The sequence below is a fragment of the Pinus tabuliformis genome, chromosome 4_1 (assembly GCF_031772625.1).
Source record: "Pinus tabuliformis cultivar Carrire ecotype Pingquan chromosome 4_1, CPIR1, whole genome shotgun sequence".
Lineage (NCBI taxonomy): Eukaryota > Viridiplantae > Streptophyta > Pinopsida > Pinales > Pinaceae > Pinus > Pinus tabuliformis.
This window is the reverse complement of record NC_142303.1, coordinates 68,339,347-68,348,116: the sequence shown is the minus strand read 5'-3', so window position 1 is coordinate 68,348,116 and position 8,770 is coordinate 68,339,347.

Sequence of the window (8,770 nt, the reverse complement as noted above, 5' to 3'; positions counted from 1 at the left end):
TGTCAGTCCCGATTGGGGATGCTCAGGCCTAGTCCTGAGGTTGATTTTGTTTTATCAGCATTGTTATCATGTCTTTTTTGGATTCTAAAGGTTGTGTTAGAGTCGGTCTGTTTAGCTCTCCGTCAGAGATCATTTCTCTTATTGCATTTCATTTTTAGGTGTCTCGCTCGATTCACTCAGTTGCATTCCACTAGGGGCATGCCATAATCTGACAAAAGGGTCTTGTCATTCATTACCCCTCATGCCTTGCCCTGCTGGCTCAGGTCTGTTCATCAAAGTCAAGTTTTAAAGTCACTTACAGTCCTGTTTTAGTCTCCTGATCAACAAGAGTCATTTCAGTCACTAGGTCTAGGGTTAGTTGATTTGGTCTTCAACAATGTCCAACAATGCCAGCAGACCCATGAGGGAGGTTCTTAATAAGTTTTCATTTCAAATATTTTCATCGTCATATTGCTGGACTATGACTTTTCTTCAAAACTCTGTTTTGAAGAAAATTCGTCATTTCGTTTTGTAATAAATTGCCATGTAATTTTCAAAAGATTTTCAGTTGTTGAATTCTCCAGGCACAGCCCTGGTCTTCCTTTGTCAAGACATGCCACTATCCCTGCAAAAATAGCCAAAAGATTCATCATTCAAGTCAGATAATCAAAGAGGAAACAAAAGAACAGGGTTTGTATTAGAATGAAAAGGTGCCAAAAGCTAAAACATTACAAAAATGGGCCTTTACAAATCAAATGACTTTATAAAGATATTTCTATGTGTATCCACGTCATTTGCATCCAAGAGATCAAAGAAAGTCCAAGTTTAATGGTGAGAGGGCGAAACTCTAATTTTCAAAGCCAAGACAGTGTTTAGAGTGCGCGCGGCGCACTGGGCAGAAGGTGCGGTGCACTGCGGAGGTGCGGCGCACTGGGAGCAAACGCGCAATTCATTTTTACACGGGCGCGGCTTATTGGGCGTTTTGCGTGGCGCATACACTTAAAGGCCCGAAACTGCTCACAATTCCTCCAAATCGCCAAGAACTCGCACGGATTTGCCAGGTAGAGCCTCCATCTTGGTGTTTCATCCAATTTTGTGATAGGCTATGGTGGTTTATGGATGATAATGGTTAAAACAAAAATATCAAACCCTACCTCTTAAATTGCCTCAAGGAAACTTGTTGTTAGGGTTTCAAAATCATTTTTTTGTCACCAAATTCACTCCCTCATCACATTGGTCCCTTGTTTTCATCATTTCCTAAGTTTCCCTATCCCCCTAAGCTCATTATTTACTTCTCCCAAATTCCCTTTCCCAAATTCCCAAACCCAAAACTTCAAACCCTAACCCTATACAAAAATTGCTAACCTTATACATAAACTCCCAAACTCTCCTATATTTCCCCAACAAAATCTGTCCCAATAGTCCCTAATCCCTCACTATTTTCCTCCCTCCTAACAGTCCCTTGTTTCATTGTTTTCCCCTTGGTGGCAGAGGTTAAGTACATCACCAAAAGGCAGTCCAAAGCAGTTTCATACATCAGCACCTGTTCCTTCAAACCAATTTGTCTATCAGCAGTTATGGCATCCGAGCATTCATCTGATTATGAAGTGGAGACCCAAAGTGACTCACCCATGGAGGAACATGCACCCTGGAGACCTCATAAGGGTGGCAGACATATCAGAGAAGAACCAACCACCCTTACTGAATTACAGGCCTGCCCTCTAGCCATCTCCTGTTTTCAGCATCAGTCATGTTATGAGTTTTGTGAGAAGGTTGCTGATGTTCAATTTCATCATGAGTTGGCTCATATGTTTGTACTACATTTACATGGAGATCAGGTTATTTTGGCTGGTGTCACCTTCACACTTACACCAAAATCTATCTCACTAGCAACCGGCATACCAAACATTGGAGAACCATGGAACAAGAGGCAGAAGATTGACCAGCAGCATTATGAGCCATATATTAAAACCGGTTTCTTGAGGCAGCTCAAGAGAGTGTTTCCATTCCGATATCTTAAAGATGAATATGCTCCACTAATGAAATTAATCATGAAGTATTTCAGCTGTGAGGGACGGTTCTCTCGTTTATATGCTTATCACATCAAGTTGCTGATGCATTTCACTCGGGTACGGATGATGAACATTCCTTATTTCATATGCCGAAACATAGAGAGGATGACCACCCTTGTGCAGCACAAGACCTCTCAGCAGCAACTTAACAGTGTTTATCATTTCGCTCTCATCAAGATTGTGGTGGTTCAACAGCTTGGATTATAGGGCATCACTTGGGATGATTTAATCTCCCGTGATTTCTTCAGAGCTTCACAGGGGCCTTTAGAGGCTGGGCATGAGACAGGTGGACCTTCTCATCAGCATGAAGGCCATAATCCACACACTACTACTATACCGGTTTTCATTACTTATCAGAAGGGCACCAGGCAGTTGTTTGCGGCAGCTAAGCGAGTGTTATCTCCACCCGGTGTGGAAGGGGCCTCACTTTCGACATCAGCACTACAGGTACAGGACAAAGGCAAGAGGCCAATGTAGGATGAGGGGCCTTCAGGTGAATGAGAGACTAACTTCATTCTCATTCAGGATGACGATACAGATATGGACCCGCAAAGTGTCAACCTTAGAGATATCACCCAAGAGAAGCAGACAGAGATCAAAGCCTTGTCCCTCAACTTGGAGAGGGATAAGTGGAATATAAAATACTTGGAGCAAAGGAATAAGTAGCTTGAAGATCAGCAGGTGATTATGGAATTACAAAACATCAGGGAGAATCGTCAAGCTGCCCAAAGGAGGAGGATTGAATTCACTTCATTGGAGCAAGAGATCGATGATGATCGGGAGTCTTGGCTCGAAAGAGTCAACATCCACTTAGAGGGACTACTGGAAAAGGCTGATAGGGACAAAGCATTGCTGAGACACATGGATTTCCACTACATGGCATGGAACAAGGTTTGCAAGGCACGAATAAGGAATCTAAAGGAAAAATTAAAGAAGGCAATAAGGAAGCAAAAGAGGAAAAAGGAGCATGATCATCTTCAGATATTGGCCAAAGCCTCTTAGCCCAGCACGACACTTGATAGAGAAGGTCTAGCCCAAACTTCAAGAAATTTGGAGCAATTTTTGGCATTTTGAAATTTTTGCACTAAAAAACAGGGTTTGCCTCCCTATGCGCCGCGCCACGTGGCGCTCGCTTTTGCTAAAGGGCTCCAAATTCAAAAAACTTTGCATTTCTAGATTTTTCATGATAAATTATGGTTTCTTGTGCATGGACAAGAAATTTGGGCAGGTTTTGAGCCCTCAAGAGGCCAAAAACACTCAAAAAATGACCTCACTGCCCCTATTTTGACACACAGGAAGCAGTCTTGGGAGATTGAAGTTTTGGAGGGGAAAATGACATCCAAATTCAGAAATTCCACTTGCGTTGGAAAGTAGACAGGTAGGGCTTTCCAAAAAGCTATCTTGGGCTCAATTTGGACTCTGGGAAGGGCCTCAAATTCATCTCTAAAGTGGCGCGACGCATAGAGAATCAGGCACGGCGCATAGAGGATTTTTGCCTATTTTTCACTATTCAGTTCAGAAATTCGCCCAGTTTTGCTTTTTGATGTTACTCTTGATCTTTCATGATTTAATATTGGCACATTTTTACTTGTTCTAGAGGATTCATTCACTAAAAAGTGAAAATTAAATGAATGAATCAGTTTCCTAGCATTTAGGGGCAAGTTGTTTGATTGCCTAGATTTTAGTTCCTTGTTTAGAATTGGTTCAAACAGCTCCTAGAATGATGAGCTCGATCCCTAGATGCATGGGAAGGATTTAGGGTTGTCTATATCATGTAATTTCTTAGTCATTTTCAGGGTTGAATTTTTGGGATTGCTTGGCACTCTATTGTACATTTCATTTCTGCAATTTTGGCAAAGGAAAGACCAGGGTTTTGCAGCACTTGTTTGGATCCTTGTGGCTTTATGTTTTGATGGTGTGTTTCTTCATGTAATTGTAAGTTTCATTGATGTTTTATGTATGCCATTTCCCTTCTCTTTGCTTCTGAATTAAACAAGTTAAGTGACAAAGGTAGAATCCATGAGTTTTTTGTGCTCTGCCGGTAGTTTTGTTTAATTCTTAATGTTTTCTTCAGTTTGAGGAGGAATCTTGATACCTTCACGCCCTCTTCAACTCCTCAGCAGTATTTTCTATCCATTCATTTAATTTCAAGCATCAAAACTACTGCCTACCTTGCCCCAACCGGAACTCTGCGAAAATCTGGCCTCATCCCCAGACCCAAAATTTGCCTGTTCCTTTTTTCAACAAAAACCCTCAAAAACTCAAAACAAATCCTTGCACTTCATACCTAGCCTAAGATCAATTGTTAAATCAGTCATCTCAAGCCCCATTGATGATCTTTTGCTGAGATTGACCCAGAGAAAGCCCTCTCATGTCCTGGTAGGGCTAGCTACGAGGCTAAGCGTGGTTTGATGTGGACCTAGAACCTTGCCTTTTCAGCCTGATGCAAATCTAGGCTCTAACAGTTTGTAGCAAGTTCTAGGCAGAGACCGAGATTCTGGGCTAAAAAAGTGGCTCAAACCTTGGGGTCGTTGGCATAGGTATGCTGAGAAAAGTCCACAGTCACTGGCACATAGGCCTATGAAAGCGACTTAGGGTTGTTGGACATTGTCATGCATGTTGGAAATACTGAGAGGAGGGTGAATCAGAAATATATATGTATATATATAGAACACAGAAATCGACAGCTGGAATTAATGTTTTTATTAACACAAAACAGTGCAATGAAGTAAAGACAATATAAGTATATATCTAGTTGTGATTAGTTGCCAAGCTCCAACTTGGACTTCAGTGAGGATCCAACCTCTAGAGCACCAACTCTGTTTGAAATGGTTCTGCACTTAGGAGCACCAAACCCTAAGGATGTCAGTCCTGTTCAGTTTTGAGGCTTCAACCTCTTGGGCTCCAACCCAAACTTGGTATAAACTAGTATGCTGTTGATCTTTGTTCTGCTAAGGTTCTCCTTCACTCCTACTCTCCTGCCTCTGTTGCCTCTGCTGCTTTTGCTACTTCTACTGCCTCTGCTACTTCTGTTGCTTCTCACTCTGGTCATTCACCACCACAACAACAACCATAGTTCTTTTTTTTTCCTGTTTTATTCATTCCCCATGCCTCTGTCCATTCATTTCCGCTTACACTGCCTCTTAGGCTTCCTCCTCATCACTGCAGCTTCCTCTACGCTATGCGAGTTCACTGACTCACTAGGGACACGTAGATTCATTTGACAGATCCAAACAATCCACAGAGAACACATCTTCCCGATTTACAGAGTTTTTTTCACTAGTTTAACGGAGATGTTGTGTCCCTATCGCAATCATAATCGCCATGATTCACCCCTTTTAACTGATGTTCAGCTTTTTGAACCATCGAAACAACCATCGTAATCCTTTTGGCCTAAAACACCCCAGGCAAGCCAAATATTTCATTACACAGAGAATATGAGAAAAAAACAATCAAAACGGCAAAAGGGTGGACTTCAGGAAACATTACACCCGCACCTATTCCTGTATCGGGTCCAGTCCATATTGCAATTGGAGCTTTAGTGTGGCAGGTCTTCATAATATGCGATATGTGACGGATGTGATGATAGATTAGGTCATATTGTAATGTGTGGTGGGTCCGCGTGGATATGCATCACAGTTGGGAGTTGCCCTTGGCGGAGGTCCGATGCGATATCACTATCGGCGATCGCAATGGACCGCTTGACATATTGTAGCACTCGCTTCGAAAGTGCCAATGCGATTATCACTATCGACGATCGCAAGTCGCACAGGGTCAAGGCTCGACGTTAACATAGACCCCTCATACCGATGCGACGTGCCGAACCCGATACAACTCAACACTCCCATGTATAGAGTTTCAAGTCTACAATCCACCTCCGATAGTGTATTTTCCCTAGAGCGAAGTCTTCTGCCTCTGATAGTGTTAAGCCTATGTATATGGGCTTTCTGTCCGTCGATAGTGTTAAAGCATGCATACATGGGTTTTACAGGCCCAATAGCATAATTGTATATGTAAGGTTTTGTGCCTTCGATAGTGTAAAAACACATATGTATGATATATGCTCCTTCGCCTATATCTGCATGCATATAGTTCTTTTGTGGCCCGATAGATCTTGATAATATACATGCACCGATTGCTCCTATGATGGCTCTATCTGCTTCCTTATAGCTCTGCTTGTTCCCCTGTTGCTTCAATGGTTGTCTGCATCCTCTGTTGACTCTGTTTGCTCCTGTACTTTAGCATATATGCATGGTATTTATATATAGCTCCTTTGTAGCTCTGATAGCTCTATTTTGGTATATATGGTCCCCGAACGCTGTTTAAATGCATGCATAAATATATATATCTGAGTTCTACTCCTCTTAGCTTCATCTACTCCTCTTGGCTCATTATATCTGAGTTTTTCTCCTCTTGGCTCTGTCTGCTCCTTGAATATTGACATATTGACATCAATGACAATCTATGTCCAACAATCTCCCCCTTTGTTATTTATGGCAATATTCTTCTGCTCTCCCCCTTTGGACTCCCCCTGGCAAACTACTCCCCCTGTCCTGCTACATCTTTTATGAATGAACTTGAGTGATGATAAAGAGATAACCCCCATCTTTTGACGCAGATGTTCGAATGCTTCTCGAGGAAGAGGTTTTGTGAAAATATCGGCTATCTGCTCCTTAGTACTGATATATTCCAGGACGATGTTTTTTTCAGCTACTTTCTCACAGAGGAAATGATACTTGGATGGTATGTGTTTGGTTCTTGAGTGCATCAATGGATTTTTGCTGAGACTGATAGCACTTGTGTTGTCACAATAGATGGTAATCGGTTGATCTGTACATATGTCGACATCTTTTAGAGCTTCCTTCATCCATAGTATCTGAGTACAACAGTCTGTTGTAGCAATATACTTGGCTTTGACTGTGGACAATGATATGGATGATTGTTTTTTGCTGAGCCAGGATACTAAACAGTCTCCTAGGAAGAACACATTTCCACTAGTACTTTTCCGATCATCTATACTTCCAGCCCAATTAGCATCGGTGTATGAAGTTACAGTCAGTGTTGAGCTCTTTGGGTACCAAAGACCGAAATCAGAAGTTCCTTTCAAAAATCTGAGAATTATTTTTTTCAGCTAATAAATGGGATTGTTTGGGAGCAGATTGAAATGTTCCCAACATTCCTACTACCTGCATTATGTCTGGTCTTGTTGTTTTTAAGTATATAAGGGCTCCAATCATTGACCTGTAATGAGTTGCATCTACTAGAGGGGATTCATCATCTTTGCTCAATTTGCAGTTTGTGGTCATAGGTGTGCTCATGGTTACACAGTCCTCCATTCCATATTTTTTGAGCATGTCTTTTAGATATTTGGTTTGAGATATACATAATCCTGCTCTGGTTTGAGATACTTGAAGTCCAAGGAAGTGAGATAGCTCTCCTATCATTGTCATCTCAAACTCTTTTGACATGTTTTGAGAAAATTCATGGCTTATTTCATCATTATTACTAGCAAAAATCAGATCATCGACATAAACAAGAGTAACTAGTAACTTACCTCCATCTGTCTTTATGTATATATTACTTCCAACCACTCCCTTTTTGAAGCCTTGTTGTTGTAGATAGTGATCCAGTCTTGCATACCAAGCTCTAAGAGCTTATTTCAACCCATATAAAGCCTTTTTCAACTTACAAACTAAGTCCTTCCCTTCTGTTAGATCAAACCCTTCTGGCTGCTCCATGTAGACTTCTTCTTTGAGTTCCCCATTTAGAAATGCTAATTTCACGTCCATTTGATAGATTTTGAATCCTTTTGAGCAAGAAAATGCCAAGAACATCCTAATAGCTTCCATACGGGCTACTGGTGCAAATATCTCTTCAAATTCAATTCCTTCAATTTGTGAATAGCCTTTGCAGACAAGCCTTGCCTTGTTTCTGATAACCTGTCATTCCTCATTCATTTTATTTTTGAACACCCATTTGGTTCCTATTATGTTTTTTTCCTTTGTATGAGGTACCAACTCCCATGTCTTGTTCTTCTCAATTTGGGACATTTCTTCTTCCATGGCTTTTACCCAATGAGGATCCTTACTTGCTTCTGTAAATGTTTCTGGTTCTATCATAGACAGAAGGGAAATGACTTTTCTCTTTGGTGTAATTATCGTCCTTCTTCAGGTCTGCACACCTTCATATCTATCACCAATAATCTGCTCTTCTGGATGATATCTTTGGATATACTTCATCTTTGAAGGGGTATGAGGTGGTTCTCTTTCCTCTTATTCTTCTTCCTCATCTATTTCTTCTTCTTTAGGTTCTTCTTCTTCAATGAGAAATCATCTTCATGTTCTTCAATTTCCTTTTCAGGAAGATCTTCATCAACCATTACATCAATGCTTTCCACTATTTTCTTCAGTCAATAATTGTAGCACTTGTAAGCCTTTCTCTGTGTAGAGTATCCAAGAAATATCCCTTCATCAACCCGAGAATCAAACTTTCCTGGTGAGCCATCATTAATTTTTATAAAGCACTTGCTTCTAAAGATCTTGAAGTACTTCACTGAAGCAGGTCCTCCTTTCCATAACTCATAAGGAGTTTTTTCAAAATTTGGTCTTAATTGAGTTTGATTCAATGTATAGACAATTGTCCCTATTGCTTCTCTCCAAAATTTAGGCTAAAAGTCTGCTGCTAATAACATGGTTCTTGCCATTTCTTGGACCATTCGG